Raw genomic sequence first — 17,727 nt, 5'->3', positions numbered from 1 at the left:
CAGAAAAGCAAGACCACGGTCCACAATAATGTTTGCTTGAGATATGGTGTTATAGAGGGATATTGGTTTGTTGGTGGACTGATAAAATACAGAATTGGCATGTTCTCGGGAGAATACGCGAAGAAAGGAATGTATCGAGAAAAACTGACCAAAAGATGACAGAACTTATGTTAAGATATTGAGGAATAACTTACATGGTACTAAGGGAGCTGTAGAGGATGAAAACTGCATGGAAATACGGAGATCAGAATACATCCATCAAATCGTTGAGAACTTAGGGTGCAAGGGCTCTTCTGAGAAGTGTATGGCCCACGGACTGAATTCACTATGCGCTGTATCAAACCGTTCAGAAAACCGACGATTAAATAAAAATAGGTTCGGAAGGTATGGGGAGAAATATTTGTGTCATGTTCGTAATGGAGATATCATCGGAAATAATTTTACAAAGACAGTGTGTGTAAAATCAGGAGATCTGAGCAATTTCAAGATCCTGGAGTATTACATGAATGGCTGTAATTAGTAGAACATTGCGTACTAATTTCTTAGTTGACTGCGCATAAAAATTGAATATCGAAAACTGTTCAATTTCTGAAGTAACTAAATGATACTGAAATTTTCGTAAAATAAAGAAACCAACTAATGAAGCTAAGCGAGTTGAACAGTGCTGAATTGAGAGACAAACTGATGCCGAACCATAAACCAGCTACAAAAGGAAGAATAAACTGTGTTTGATTTTACCGGCTTCTATCATTTCGGGACAATAACTAAAAACAGTTGCCTATACATATAGGTTCCAGTGCATACGTTTGTTTGGACACACGGTTCGCTTTTACTCGTCCAGTTGCCGCAAACTACAGTGCAATCTTTATTCAGGGGGAGGGAGAATTAAAACGACCTGAAAATTTCACCTGTTCTCTTAGTTTTTTCTTGCTTTTGCAATTTTTTATGTTAGAGGTGCATACAACCAGTTTCGTACCCAGGCGATTAACCAATAACTTAATATAATATTTAATCTGCACTTTAACGTAAATATCTCATTTGGTCAACAAGTCGATGATTACCGCCTGACTCTTATTGAATAATTAGTGCACCACTGGTAGTTAAGGACTGAAATACACTCCTGGAAATGGAAAAAAGAACACATTGACACCGCTGTGTCAGACCCACCATACTTGCTGCGGACTTTGCTAGAGGGCTGTACAAGCAATGATCACACGCACGGCACAGCGGACACACCAGGAACCGCGGTGTTGGCCGTCGAATGGCGCTAGCTGCGCAGCATATGTGCACCGCCGCCGTCAGTGTCAGCCAGTTTGCCGTGGCATACGGAGCTCCATCGCAGTCTTTAACACTGGTAGCATGCCGCGACAGCGTGGACGTGAACTGTATGTGCAGTTGACGGACCTTGAGCGAGGGCGTATAGTGGCCATGCGGGAGGCCGGGTGGACGTACCGCCGAATTACTCAACACGTGGGGCGTGAGGTCTCCACAGTACTTCGATGTTGTCGCCAGTGGTCGGCGGAAGGTGCACGTGCCCGTCGACCTGGGACCGGACCGCAGCGACGCACGGATGCACGCCAAGACCGTAGGATCCTACGCAGTGCCGTAGGGGACCGCACCGCCACTTCCCAGCAAATTAGGGACACTGTTGCTCCTGGGGTATCGGCGAGGACCATTCGCAACCGTCACCATGAAGCTGGGCTACGGTCCCGCACACCGTTAGGCCGTCTTCCGCTCACGCCCCAACATCGTGCAGCCCGCCTCCAGTGGTGTCGCGACAGGCGTGAATGGAGGGACGAATGGAGACGTGTCGTCTTCAGCGATGAGAGTCGCTTCTGCCTTGGTGCCAATGATGGTCGTTTGCGTGTTTGGCGCTGTGCAGGTGAGCGCCACAATCAGGACTGCATACGACCGGGGCACACAGGGCCAACACCCGGCATCATGGTGTGGGGAGCGACCTCCTACACTGGCCGTACACCACTGGTGATCGTCGAGGGGACACTAAATAGTGCACGGTACATCCAAACCGTCATCGAACCCATCGTTCTACCATTCCTAGACCGGCAAGGGAACTTGCTGTTCCAACAGGACAATGCTCGTCCGCATGTATCTCGTGCCACCCAACGTGCTCTAGAAGGTGTAAGTCAACTACCGTGGCAAGCAAGATCTCCGGATCTGTCCCCCATTGAGCATGTTTGGGACTGGATGAAGCGTCGTCTCACGCGGTCTGCACGTCCAGCACGAACGCTGGTCCAACTGAGGCGCCAGGTGGAAATGGCATGACAAGCCGTTCCACAAGACTACATCCAGCATCTCTACGATCGTCTCCATGGGAGAATAGCAGCCTGCATTGCTGCGAAAGGTGGATATACACTGTACTAGTGCCGACATTGTGCATGCTCTGTTGCCTGTGTCTATGTGCCTGTGGTTCTGTCAGTGTGATCATGTGATGTATCTGACCCCAGGAATGTGTCAATAAAGTTTCCCCTTCCTGGGACAATGAATTCACGGTGTTCTTATTTCAATTTCCAGGAGTGTATTTCCCTAACTGCCAAGTTAGATGTTGCACAGTAAAATTCGAAGAGAAATAATATTCTGTGAATGCTGTAACTATGTTAATAAAAAAGCTAAGAAACATCTTTTAGTGCCTCTAATACTATACTATTCCCTGTGTTAGGTGTAGATATAGACTACGCTTAATGCTATTCAGCAATAGGGAAACCAGTCAACATCTTGGTTAAACATATTAACAAAAAATTACTTTTGCAAATTCTGTCTTTAAATTAGCTCGTAATCGTAGGGTATTTTGAACACCGAAACCCTATGTAACGTCAGTATGTTTCCATCAGTGGCATTTCTGCCATAATGTGGCTTCATTGTAAACTATAAATTTGGCAAAACACAAGTAATTTCAGTTAAAAGTAATTTAATTTTTCAGTGCGACCGAATGTTTTATGGAAGTATAAAAACGGAAACTCATTTTTTACTGAAAAAAGTGTGTCCTTGTAACGAAAACTAATTTTTTACTGAAAAGAAATAACGTGTCCTTCTTCGGGACGACTCTTTTAAACCTCAATCTACCCCTTACCATTTTGAAATTATGATTCCTGTCTGTATTTGCTGTTGGGTACGCCGTTTTCCAATATCTTATTTCGCAATCTCTGATCATGTTGTCAGCCAGCTGTAATTTTCCAGTGTATCCACTCCTTTTCCAAGTACATCGCTTCCTCGTACTTTTTGAACAGTATATAATATTTTATTAACTGAACTTTATTGCAGAACATAATTAACCTTTCTCTTCTCTCACTCCTACTACCAAGTCCATATTCTACTTTAAATTTTTCTTCATTTCCCTACAATCACATAACTATCTCCCGTAATTATTAAATTATCAATTTCCTTTAAATACTGCGTTACCCGTCCAGTACTGCCATACACTTCCTCCATGTCGTCGCCTTCTACTTGTGACGTCTGACGGTCTATCGCGAAAGTTGCCTGTCAAATCGACAACATTCAGAAATGTTGCTTCTCTCGAGTATTCTATAATTGCCGACAGCTTGCCAAGACTTTTCTGTACAAGGCAGTTGATGACTGCTATTATCACAGTTTTTAACGAACTTTCCAGGTATATCTCAAGTGATGCTCTTTGACGAGCGATTGAGCTAGCCCAGGACAACTGAGCGTGACCGCATACAGCAGTATGTCTCCTCAACTTGTCTCAGACGTGCGCCATGGGATGTACTTGCAAGTCGCGGAAACGGGCTGAACAGTCCATTCGCAAAATATCCTCTCTTTACATCAGCTCCTCCGTCTGAGCATTTCGATGCTGTCGCTCTTTGTCATACATAACATTAAAGTCAGACCAAGTGCACCCTTCGTTTAACATTCGACCCAATCCACCCCCAGTTGAGCGCGTATTAATGGGTAACAATAACCAGACGTACGGAAACATCGCAATACTGACCTCTTGCGAGACCTCACATAGTGAAAACTAACTAGTATGTAGAGACGGCAGTTGACCTTTTGAATTGGTCATAATGTCAGTGTGGGCATGGAGGTGCTCCACCCTAAACAAAGGCCAAATGCATCCCTGAAAACCGAGCGAGGTGGCGCAGTGGTTAGCACACTGGACTCGCATTCGGGAGGACGACGGTTCAATCCCGTCTCCGGCCATCCTGATTTAGGTTTTCCGTGATTTCCCTAAATCGCTTCAGGCAAATGCCGGGATGGTTCCTTTGAAAGGGCACGGCCGATTTCCTTCCCCATCCTTCCCTCACCCGAGCTTGCGCTCCGTCTCTAATGACCTCGTTGTCGACGGGACGTTAAACACTAATATCCTCCTCCTCCATCCCTGAAAACACGCACATTATGGTGGAGAGCAGCGTCACAATAACGTTGACCGATCAAAACTTTGGAGATCATTATGCCAATGCAACATAAAGCCTGCATACAGCATAACACTTGGACCACCGAAACGATCATGTTCGACAATATTCCTAGGTACATTACGTGTCCCCACCTGAAACCATATGAGGATACAACATCGTCTGACATGGTTCTACTGGTACAGGTATTGTGGTTTTAATAGGGTAGTGTTGCATAGGTGTAAAGACCTCCAAATCTTTCAACACGGTACACTTGCCCATCAACGTTATTGAGACATTGTAGTGCCTCCTCACATGCACCAAAGACCATTCAGAAGTGGTCAACCGCTGTGGTGGAGGAATGCGCAACAGCTACTTACAAACCTTGCGGTCAGCATGAGATCAACTACAGGACAGGCACGACCGACCATTTTGAGCACACACACTGTTAAAAACCATGTACTACATTTGTAATGTCCAGCGGACCATCGTTATTAACGAAGGGGTATTTCTGTTAGTTTGTTTCTATACTGTACAGTACCAGTTCGGTGTGTATATGGTCAAAGTATCATCCGGGTACGTTACTTGTCAGTGATACACCATACGAACCCTAATTTAGTCCTAAAGTTTTGCATACGAGTGTATTAATTTGCATTGAAGTCGTTTTGTGTTGATCCTTTTTGATTACCTGTTCCAGATCTGTGGTGACCATCTGACTCGTTTCACACATTGTTTGCAGCAATCTCGATCTCTGACGTGAATTTCTCGATGTTCTGTGTTAACTGTTTTTTGTCTGGTGGTGTGGTCGGTTTTTAAGGCAAGGTACAAAAACAGGTTTCAGTTATTGCATGCAAATACTAGGGCTGATGAATTCACCACACTTTCCCGTAGTAACAGTTTTTTTAGCTGTTTTTTAATGTTGTTTAGTTCCTTCTTTTTTGATGATCTGTTGTACTACTCGTTATATCAGCATTAGTATTTTTCTTTTCAGATTTTCTAGAGGCACTACTACGTTCAAATGATACTTACCACATTTCGAATAGTAGAATGTTACCCTTTCGTTGGTTACGCAGTCCCTTTATTGTGGTTATCTCCCTACTGGCAGTTCACTTCTGGTGATTCGGATGGGAAACAAATATGAACAAATGACGAATACAGGGTGATTCAAAAAGAATACCACAACTTTAGGAATTTAAATCTCTGCAACGACAAAAGGCAGAGCTAAGCACTATCTGTCGGCGAATTAAGGGAGCTATAAAGTTTCATTTAGTTGTACATTTGTTCGCCATTTCAGCCAATAAAGTTTTTGGTCCCTTTTTCTTCGAAGGTGCTACTGTAACTGGACTACAGTATCTGGAGATGTTAGAGAATTGGCTGTTCCCTCAGCTCGAACAAGAAGCACAACAATTCATATTTCAGCAGGATGGAGCGCCACCACATTGGCACTTATCTGTCCGTAACTACCTGAACGTCAACTACCCGATGCGATGGATCGGCCGCCAGGCAGCCCGTGACAGAGCACTTCATCATTGGCCTCCAAGAAGCCCTGATCTTACCCCCTGCGATTTTTTCTTATGGGGGTATGTTAAGGATATGGTGTTTCGGCCACCTCAACCCAGCCACCATTGATGATTTGAAACGAGAAATAACAGCAGCTATCCAAACTGTTACGCCTGATTTGCTACAGAGAGTGTGGAACGAGTTGGAGTATCGGGTTGATATTGCTCGTGTGTCTGGAGGGAGCCATATTGAACATCTCTGAATTTGTTTTTGAGTGAAAAAAAACCTTTTTAAATACTCTTTGTAATGATGTATAACAGAGGGTTATATTACGTTTCTTTCATTAAATACACATTTTTAAAGTTGTGGTATTTTTTTTGAATCACCCTGTATTTTTCCATCGGTTAGATCAACATGACACTGATTCATTTACAGGCCATGCTTCCTGTGCAACGTTGTAACTCATTAATGTAGCGGTCTCTATTGCCTTCGTCATCCTCAAGCCGTTCGTTCGTCCAACTTCTATGAGCAGAGTCGCTGCCGAATGGCAAAAGATTGCCTTAAATTTCTATCTGCTCCTCCACCGTCTCTGACAAGCACGGTGGCACAAAAGGACTAGCTCCTTTTACCAGAAGTTTTCACCCGTCATTGCTGATGACTTTTACTCATGATCTTCGTATTACCATTCAGAGACGCTATCTATAGACCATTGACCGAGCGAGGTGGCGCAGTGGTTAGCACACTGGAATCACATTCGGGAGGACGACGGTTCAATCCCGCGTCCGGCCATCCTGATTTAGGTTTTCCGTGATTTCCCTAAATCACTCCAGGCAAATGCCTGGATGGTTCCTTTGAAAGGGCACGGCCGACTTCCTTCCCCGTCCTTCCCTAATCCGATGAGACCGATGACCTCGCTGTTTGGTCTCTTCCCCCAAACAATCCAAATCCATAGACCATTGTCTTCTTCATTATCTTATTCTTACGCCTTTTGCAAGCGTCGACCTAGAGTCGGCGTGGTAATTAAGGGATTTGGCATGGTTACTTTAAGGCGTGGCCTGATGCCGTTTCTGTCGCTGCTCTGCTATCTCCCCGCTAAGCATAATAATGTGAGCAAAAGTTTTTTAAATGTTTGCGAATCGTGTAGGTGAGGTGGGTACGAGCCCGGTATTCACCTAATGATATGTGGGAAACCGCCTAAACACCAGAACCAGGATCCTGGCACACCGACTAGCGGTAGGAGAGAGTGAAAAGTACATTACACAACATTTGGATCAGTGCTGCCCTTAAATTAATCTATGTGTAAAAGTCGGTTGTGTTAGAGCGGTGCCAATTGCTGCTCAGATTGATGCTACTGATACAGTACGATACGCCAGAGCCTTACACTGATGACGATGGTCTTAGCTCCTGGTAGTACCAGGTGGATATCTGGAGCCCGGTATTCTTGCGACCGTACGCTCTCGTGACCATCGCTGCCAACAATCATATACAGCAACTTCCTGGCACATTAAAACTGTGTGCCCGACCGAGACTCGAACTCGGGACCTTTGCCTTCAAGGCAAGGCTCGTAGGAGAACTTCTGTAAAATTTGGAAGGTAGGAGACGAGATACTGGCAGAAGTAAAGCTGTGAGTACCGGGCGTAAGTCGTGCTTCGGTAGCTCAGATGGTAGAGCACTTGCCTGCGAAAGGCAAAGGTCCCAAGTTCGAGTCTCGGTCGGGCACACAGTTTTAATCTGACACGAAGTTTCATATCAGCGCACACTCCGCTGCAGAGTGAAAATCTCATTCTCGAAACATCCCCCAGGCTGTGGCTAAGCCATGTCTCTGCTATATCCTTACTTTCAGGAGTGCTAGTTCTGCAAGGTTCGCAGGAGAGCTTCTGTAAAGTTTGGAAGGTAGGAGACGAGATACTGGCTGAAGTAAAGCTGTGAGTACCGGGCGTGAGTCGTGCCTCGGTAGTTCAGTTGGTAGAGCACTTGCCCGCGAAAGGCAAAGGTCCCGAGTTCGAGTTTCGGTCGGGCACACAGTTTTAATCTGACAGGAAGTTTCATATCAGCGCACATTCCGCTGCAGAGTGAGAATCTCATTCTGGAAACATCCCCCAGGCTATGGCTAAGCCATGTCTCCGCTATATCCTTTCTTTCAGGAGTGCTAGTTGTGCAAGGTTCGCAGGAGAGCTTCTGTAAAGTTTGGAAGGTGGGAGACGAGATACTGGCAGAAGTAAAGCTGTGAGTACCGGGAGTGAGTCATGCTTCAGTAGCTCAGATGGTAGAGCCCTTGCCCGCGAAAGGCAAAGGTCCCGAGTTCGAGTTTCGGTCGGGCGCACAGTTTTAATCTGCCAGGAAGTTTCATATCAGCGCACACTCCGCTGCAGAGTGAAAATCTCATTCTGGAATCATATACAGCGGTTACATTCCAGCCAAGTCATTCTGAAATATCGCAGAAAGAACCCTCAGATTCTCGTAGCGCTATTACACGACCTCTTACAAACGCAATGAGGTGTTGATAATGGAGTCTTTGTCACTTTAAAGGCATTCTCTAGTAACATCAACTCAGTACGGCCAGTCTCAAAGGTAACTAATACACACAACGGTTACAGCATGTATTTAAAGGAAACCTGATTTGCACCCTCATAGCGGCGCTATGAATTTTACTCTTACGCGATTAGTGCGAAATATAATTAGAAATCATCTTTCAGATGTAGATATGCGCCTATCAACTTTCGTTAGTGGCGTACAACGAACTCTTTCTTGATGTTGGTACTTTAATCCGTCAGCAGTATTGTTTCAACCTTTGTCCTCGCTTCCAGGGCGCTACCGGGAGATCAACCTTGTTCGACAAACCTGTGCACGTAATCTACCTGGGATTTCCCGAGCGTAGGAAAGAAACTACTACATCCTAATAGAACTCAGTGATCACCGGAAATGAGTTGTTAATAACGATTATTAATGATGTGGTCGATAATAATACCTATACAGTGTGTAGTTTAGCAATGTTTATTAAGAGCATCGGTTCCGCTGAATGTGAAAATTCAGCTAACATAGCACACAGAAAGTACCACTAGACAGCTAATCCTACCGCACACACCTGCAGAAGCAGAGCATACCTTCAGACAGGAATGCAGGCCCTTCTGCAGTAGAAGCTGTTATCCAGAAAGATGTTCATTTCCATTATCGGAAAAATGTTACTCCCTTTCATAGGCTGTCAATTTCTCGAAAATGATGGTCTAGTTTTGTAAACCAATATCACTTAATAAAATGTTCTCGGGTTTCCAACCACGTCAATTGCTTAAAACTACACGAGCCTTCGGCCAAGCACTCCTTGGCCATTGTCAAGTGGTATGACTGCCAGTGGGCTGTTGGTGTGCCCTTTGATACGCTAGATGCCGACTGTGACGTCTCTGGTGCTCGTGACATTGCAATATATATGATCATGTTTTGAGTCGGCGTTCGATGTACCCTTTTTATCCGCGCGATCGCTGGGTCCCACGCAGCAGTGAGCTGCAAGCCACCGTCTCTATTCAGGGTGTTTGCGGTAATTTTTATTAGCTTTCTTTATTAAACTGTCCCAGAAGTCGTTAGTGCGAGCCACGACAGAGGTATCGTCAAATTACCGCATTTTATTCAGTGTTATCGCCGCGAGACTGTGCATTCATACAGTATCAATTAGTCTGACATGTTAGATGTATCCGATAAATGTTGGCGTTTTGTAAGGCGGCTGCCAGGAAGAAACGTACAATTAGTTATACGTTAGTGGGAAATATTCGGATTGATATCGGCACGGATATTCTGATAATTCATGCGGAGATGGAACCAGTCATATTGAGTCATATTTTAGGTATCAGCTATGTGACATATGCAGCACGTGCACCGAGACTTTTCCTGGACCGAGGCACTGTGGTACCTGTTGGAGCAGTGGCCGGCGTAGACACGTGCTCTCCCGTGGGGGTGACATTGTGTCAGGAGTCGTGTTTCCGCGAGGCGGCCTCTCGGGTCGCAGGAAGCAGAGGTCTTTCCCTTCGGGGGCAGAGTTCACAGTTTTCTCTGCAGTAGACGGCTGCCGACTGCCTTTCCCGAGAACTATTGCACAGGTTACTCGACCCTTGACATCATATTCAACTAATAAAAACCAAAGCTAAGAATTACTAATGAGACACTAAAAACTGTAAGGGCCTAAAGCACACTGCCATCAGCTTTGAGACGGCAGCCGGCCGCGGTGGTCTCGTGGCTCTAGGCGCGCAGTCCGGAGCCGTGCGACTGCTACGGTCGCAGGTTCGAATCCTGCCTCGGGCATGGATGTGTGTGATGTCCTTAGGTTAGTTAGGTTTCAGTAGTTCTAAGTTCTAGGGGACTGATAACCACAGCAGTTGAGTCCCATAGTGCTCAGAGCCATTTGAACCATTTTTTTTTAGACGGCAGCATGTATGCATGCTCCTGACATATGTTGATCTTGCAGTGAACCAGTTTTATCTATACCTGTAACCCTACGCCGTGTTTATGAATATTTATGAAAAGCTGTCCCACAACTTTCTCGGATATTCATTTTTATGATGACCCAAACCAAAAATCATAAATTGGTTGCTTTGTACTACTCAATTACTTTCTAGAATGACGTAATTTAGGGTCTACATAATGTACACAGTAGCAATATTTCAGGATCGGACGTGTATCGACTGTTTTACCTGAACTTGAAGCCACACAATGTGCTAAACGAAAATGATGATAATGAGGACTATGAAGTGTTGCAATAGTTCAAGAATGCATGTGTAATGAATTTATTATCTGTTCTTCATATTGTGAGTCTATTTTCACATTAATTACTCGCTTTACAACTGTCAAAAGACGCTACTGTGACTAGCCTATGTATGGAAATTTTATGAACTAAAGTTTATTAATGTAAACACAGATATTAATTAATATTTCAAAACATTAAATGGGAAAATGATATTTTGTGGGAGGTCTAGGATATTGATACTTGGTTAAAAACAGTCCTGACCTATGTGACTGGTAGTTTGTCAATAAATTTGATTTTCAGAAAACATCTATTTTTCTCAAAGCTTTGTCTCTGTGCCTTGGGCCGTTACGGTTCTCAGAGCTTAAAATATATCCTGAATTCCGTGAACCAGTTCGTGAGTTCTTATAGTTTGAAATGCTGAAGACAATGACTCAGGGCTCCGAAAGGAAACGATAGAGGCGTTAAAACTGCCTTGATTTGGCAGAAGGTTATAATTTTGTATTTCACTGTTTTTGTAATTGTGGATTCACTTATATTTGGATAAATGTAGCAGCTATTGTTTAGAGCTACTGAGTTTACTATGGTGAAATTAGCATAAAATCACGCTGAACGCATCTCAATTTAGCGTAAATCAGACGATTGCAACAGCATTCTTGTTATACAGCTGTGATATGCAGTTATTGCATGATATTTCTTTAGTACATATTCTAATAGATATGTTCCTCAAAACATAGATTTCAAAGTATTTAGAATAGAAAATTTGCAATCTTTGTTACACACGTAAATTATGTCACTGAAACCTCGACTTTCAATTGGGAAGAAAGCATCCTAAAACATAGTGTCTGTCAACGAACAGTGGACAGATACATGTTAACTTCTAGGACCCAAGGGAAAGTAAACACATGAATCTTGTAACAGGCAACTAAAGATGACAAAATTGAAATTATAATGGAAATAAGATGGACTTAGTTTCTCACAAGTATAGATGGATGGTAAATTAACGAAGGAAATTCTCTGTATAACTCCAAGGAATGATGGCAGACCTAGACAGCTGGAACGTGCTATTTGCATCCAGTAATACGACAAGAAGCAACAGGGTCACAATTACCAAACATACACAGTTGTGTTAAATAATGTTTGTTTGATTGCACAATTTAAATGCAGTAAAACAGATAAATTTCACAGTCTCACAGGAGCACAATAATTATTTTTCATAAATCCTTGTTATAATCTGCACAACAAATGCATAAAACATTAAGAAAATTTCTTTTGATGTAAATACTAGAAACAACCAAAACTTGTCAAACTCTGAACCCCCAAGATTATTTTGTACAATGACTTCGCTTTTGCAATATAATTTCATACCAAGGTATAACATTAAGGCGTACATAAGGCACACAAATAGCAATAAGGCAACTTCCCAAACTTGAACACTCGGCGAAGAGGACACGGGGCACAGGAACATATGACCAAGGAATAATCCAGTTGAGATTTTCACTGCAGCGCAGTGAGCGCTGATATGAATGTTCCTGGCAGATTAAAACTGTGTGCCAGACCGAGACCCGAACTCGGCACCTTTGCCTTTCGCGGGCAAGTGCTCTACTTATTGAGCTACCCAAGCACGACTCACGCCCCGTCTTCACAGCTTTACTTCTGCCAGTACCTCGTCTCCTACCTCCCAAACTTTGCAGAAGCTCTCCTGCGAACCTTGCAGAACTAGCACCCCTGAAATAAAGGATATTGCGGAGACATGACTGAGCCACGGCCTGGGGGAGTTTCCAGAATGAAATTTTCACTCTGCAGCGGAGTGTGCGCTGATATGAAACTTCCTGGCGGATTAAAACTGCGTAGAGCACTTGCCCGCGAAATGCAAAGGTCCCGAGTTCGAGTCTCGGTCTGGCACACAGTTTTAATCTGCCAGGAACTTTCACACCAGCGCTCACTGCGCTGCAGTGAAGATCTCAACTACCCTAAGGACATTACACACGTCCATGCCCGAGGCAGGATTCGAACCTGCGACCATAGCGGTCACCCGGTTCCAGACTGTAGCACCTAGAACCGCTCGGCCACTACGGCCGGCAGATATTAGACAGCGGTTGTTAAAATCTTAATGTAGTAATCCATGTCAAATGGCTAACAATAATGACAATGGATGATAAGAGATAGTTAATGGGTACTTGGCAGTCATAAAGTCAGGTAACTGGACTCGAATTAATACAGAACACTACGAATTTGCGTTCCATCAATTTAGAGGTTATAGGGCCAACATTCCGGTCAGTATTCTAAGTGAATATGATATGCGTTCCTAACTTCAATCAGTTGAGTCCTCCATTAGACGTTGCATATACCTTTATATTCAAGCTACATTGAATTGTTTTGAAATCTGAGTATTACAAGGAAATGGAAACAGGTAACAGGTGTTTACACGTTAGTTCACTTACGAACAATGAATACCCGTCGTATTAAATCATGCAGTGTGCTTTGTAATTCCATAGATTTCACTTCATTAGCTCAGGCCATTTCCATTACCTGTCAGAAACGTGATATCACAGTTGTTTGTAGTTTTCAATTACATTCACTTATAATTTAATTTACCAGAATTTATAAACCACCAAATATGCTCTATAAGAGTGTTGTCTGCACGAATAACGAAACGTATCATTTCTGATGAACTGAAATACAAGATGGCTCTGGAGGAGAAACCAGACTAACCAGTTGGAAAAATTGTGTATGAAGAAGGAAGGAAAGGAGATTTGAGATAACGCAGCGTCGCTGATGTCGTTAAAGGTGGATGATAATCTCGAAATCAACTGATCAGGAAATCGTAGGTGTCATTACGGAAAACAAAATACCCATCCACTCGCATTAAATTATTTGTGTAAACAAAAGGAAGGTAAATGCGAATTTTCATTCTGGATTCGTTCCCGCTCCATCAAAATGCGAGGCAGGTGTGTGGCACATCTCTTATATAAACAGCTACAAAGTGATCAATATTTTAGTTTCATACAGGTAGGGTAAGAACAGCTATAACATCAAGGGCAAGTAAGGTGGGCACTTCCTTTTATTCTTTTGGAAGCTGTTGTAGTCTCGTGGTGAACCCATGAAATTGTTCAAACGGGCTCCTTGTTATTGTTAGGGTGTGACGTTTATAAGTGTATACAGGGTGAGTCACCTAACGCTACCGGTGGATACATTTCGTAAACCACATCAAATACTGACGAACCGATTCGACAGACCGAACGTGAGGAGAGGGGCTAGTGTAATTGTTTAACACAAACCATACAAAAATGCACGGAAGTATTTTTTTTTAACACAAACCTACGTATTTTTAAATGAAAGCCCGTTAGTTTTGTTAGCACATATGAACATATAAACAAATACGTAATCTGTGCCGTTTGTTGCACTGTAAAATGTTAATTACATCCGGAGATATTGTAACCTAAAGTTGACGCTTGAGTACCACTCCTCCGCTGTTCGATCGTGTGTATAGGAGAGCACTGCAACATGCATCGCGTTTCTACAGAATGATCTGCCAACGTTGCTCGAAAATGTTCCACTGGAAACGCGTCGACGTATGTGGTATCAGCCTGATGGTGCACCTGCACATTCCGCAATTAACACGAGGCTGACCCTTGACAGGATGTTCGACGGGCGTTTCATAGGACATGGAGGACTCATAAATTGGCCAGACCGTTCTCCTGATCTTACACCTCTGGACTTCTTTCTGTGGGGTACGTTAAAGGAGAATGTGCACCGCGATGTGCCTACAAACCCAGAGGATATGAAACAACGTATTGTGGCAGCCTGCGGCGACATTACACCAGATGCACTGCGGCGTGTACGACATTCATTACGCCAGAGACTGCAATTGTGTGCAGCAAAGGATGGCCACCATATTGAACATCTATTGGCCTGACATGTCGGGACACACTCTATTCCTCTCCGTAATTGAGAACGGAAACCACGTGTGTACGTGTAGCTCACCCCTCATGGTAATGTACATGTGCGTCAGTGAAAAAGACCAATAAAAATGTGTTAGCATGTGGACGTAATGAGCTGTTCCAGTCCCTTCTGTACCTAAGGTCCATCACCGTTCCCTTTGGATCTCTACGTATTTCGGTGCTCTCCAGTACACACGATCGAACAGCGGAGGAGTGGTACTCAAGCGTCAACTTTAGGTTCAAATATCTCCGGATGTAACTAACATTTTACAATGTAACAAACGGCACTGATTACGTATTTGTTTATATGTTCCGATGTGCCAACAAAACTAACGGGATTCCATTTTAAAAAAACGTAGGTTTGTGTTAATAAACATACTTCTGTGCATTTTTGTACGGTTTGTATTAAACAATTACACTAGCCCCTGTCCTCACGTTCGGTCTGTGGAAACGGTTCGTAAGTATTTGATGTGGTTTACGAAATATATCCAGCGGTAACGTTAGGTGACTCACCCTGTATATTATTAATGTATGGTACCTTAAGAAATACAAACATCACCGTGTTGGTTTCTTTTTTTTTTTTTTTTTTTTTTTAGTGTGTCGATCATTCATCATCAAAAATTTGATGTTTTCTTCATTATCTTAATTGCACCACTAAGAGAACTACACTTGCCATTATACTTTTACGTTCACACGTCCACAGTTCAACACCTGACCTGCTTCCTAGGGGGAAATCAGCATCAATGACTTGTTCTTGGCACAACTACTTGGAGGTACTAACCAACCTAAAAATATATGAATTGTAATAGCTATAATTGTTAGTCTGTAATTATTAGTCTGCAACCGACTTAAATACTCATGTAGTGTTGCGCACCATTCTGAGTCACCATAAGAAATATCTCCGCTGATACCTATTTTGCTTTCTACATATTTAGTACCAGTTAATTGCTACAATGCTGGTAAAATGCTATACTGTAGTCTTCCAAACTATGCTTTCATAAATTTCTTAATTATAATTTCGTATTCACAGAACAGTGAGCGTAAAAGTCTCCAGACTGGCATAGCGTCCACTCACATATTTGTTGTAACATATTCAGCCTCTAACAAGACAACTGAATGGATAAGAAGACAGCAGTATTGTAGGAAACAAATATGCTAAACATTAGTGTATTAAGATCTTCAACAGGTACGTTACAGATGTGTCTTAAGATTCCATCAAATCTTTTAAGAAAATCAGTAAAACAATCCTTGGATTCCTAAGCAATGCAAAAAGTATTGGATGTTGCCAGAAAAACTTTTCAGAATACACTTAAACAATCAAAATCACACTGCTGATACGATCGAAAATGCACTACAGATTCTGCACTGAATACCAAAGGGTTTTGCAGTAAACATTCTTTGAGGAATCAGAAATCTATACGTGCACGAGAAAATATCCACAAAAAATACTAAACGAACGTACAGAATTTAGACACAAGTACCATCTTAAAATGTTTTTAGAACTTTTAGCACACGAAAATGGATAAATCGGAAGTAACATAAGCAACAACCAAACATAACTGTACCAAATTTTAGTTGATAAAATAATATCGCTGTTCATCTTCACAATCTTTGAAAACATACAGCGTCGTAAGAGTGGAACTGTCAAACTGCTGTCAAGTCATAATTTACGTTTTATTTGCAACATCTTAACATAATTTACGATCTTTTTAAATCAGCGACAGTTACTAAATAGTCCACTAACGACGCAATATGGACATCACATCAATGTAGACATGAGTGCAAGACAGCTACTTTAATATGGATGACATCGGCATCCATACTCGTTCTCATCAAAATTGTAATTGCCGGTACTTGAAAATGGCGATAAAACCGAATCGGTCTGTCGTATATAAAGATTACTTATTGTAAGCAGCAATTTGGTGTATCTACTACAATAATCATGTGGTAATCAGAGATGTATTACTGGCTCTAAAGAAGAAAAATTAGCTGTTACAGAAAAGATAGCCTGATCAACAAGAGAAGAAGAGAGATAACAGAAATGAAATAACAGTCCGAAAGCTCCAAACGTGCTTAAATGAATAAAACGAAATGAAAGACGCAGCAGTGAAAAGATTCTGTTAAGTGTAAGAAGCAGCATTTTGTAGAATAGTGAGGTGAAGATAACGACACAAAGTTTTATAGCAACGAAACCTTCTCTAACTCGAAGGACAATAATTATTCAATTTCTTTCTCTAATTGCATGCTGTGAGCTCATGGAGAAAGTGCTTGTTTTGACGAGGATGACAACATGTTTATGTGTGAATATTGTATTAGTAACTAACTTTTGTATCTAATTTAGCTCTCAACGTATGGTAAGCGTTACTGTCTTACTTGTAATCTGAAAGTATACTAATATTTTATACAATATGGTAAATTATCAACTTATACTATTATTTTTTAATTGAGACATGTTTCATCCTGTAAATCTTTATACTCTTCTGTTCGCAATCTCTTCCTCTTCAGAGTGTCTCAAAATCTTCTGAGCCTTATTTTTCCTTTTCTCTGTCTCTGGACACTTTTCCCTGTCTGCTGGGCACAGCGGTCATTTTGCATACTTTCACTTGGGATCACTTTTCTACTAACAAAGGAGGATTTGAATAAAAATAAAACTGCTTTTTAGTTACAGAATGTATACATGTTGTGCAGAAATATTTCAGACGTATATCTATGAAATGAGCTCGTGGACAAACATTTCCAATTCTATGACCACTTTACCCAGCTTTCTTTTAAATGATTCTATTAAAACTTAAACACTTATGTATTTGTATGTGTGTGACACAACGAGTATAGCCTGCCTGTCTATGTGTTGTGACTTACACCGTATTTTTATAATTAAAGCGCAGCTATTCAGAGAGGTCCAGTCTCAGCTGTAATAATCGTGTGTCCGCTTAACTTGATAGACATTCGAATGCGTTAGGCCTAATACGGTACCAATTTACGCTGGAAAAAGCTAGTTCCAATTTTGACGTGAGGTGAAACTCTGGCACTCTGAATGCAGGAAACATGTATAGATCTGTTTCCATATGTGCTGATTGACCAACGGAACCTTTAGTAGGAAAGGTCAGAGAAGTAAAAGAGGCATTATGTTAATTTTATAAATATCCGCCATTTGTACACCTTGTTCAATATGAGCACTGCAGACTTGGTG

This window comes from Schistocerca piceifrons, chromosome 6 (genome assembly GCF_021461385.2).
Source record: "Schistocerca piceifrons isolate TAMUIC-IGC-003096 chromosome 6, iqSchPice1.1, whole genome shotgun sequence".
Taxonomy (NCBI): domain Eukaryota; kingdom Metazoa; phylum Arthropoda; class Insecta; order Orthoptera; family Acrididae; genus Schistocerca; species Schistocerca piceifrons.
This window is presented reverse-complemented; position numbering follows the sequence as displayed.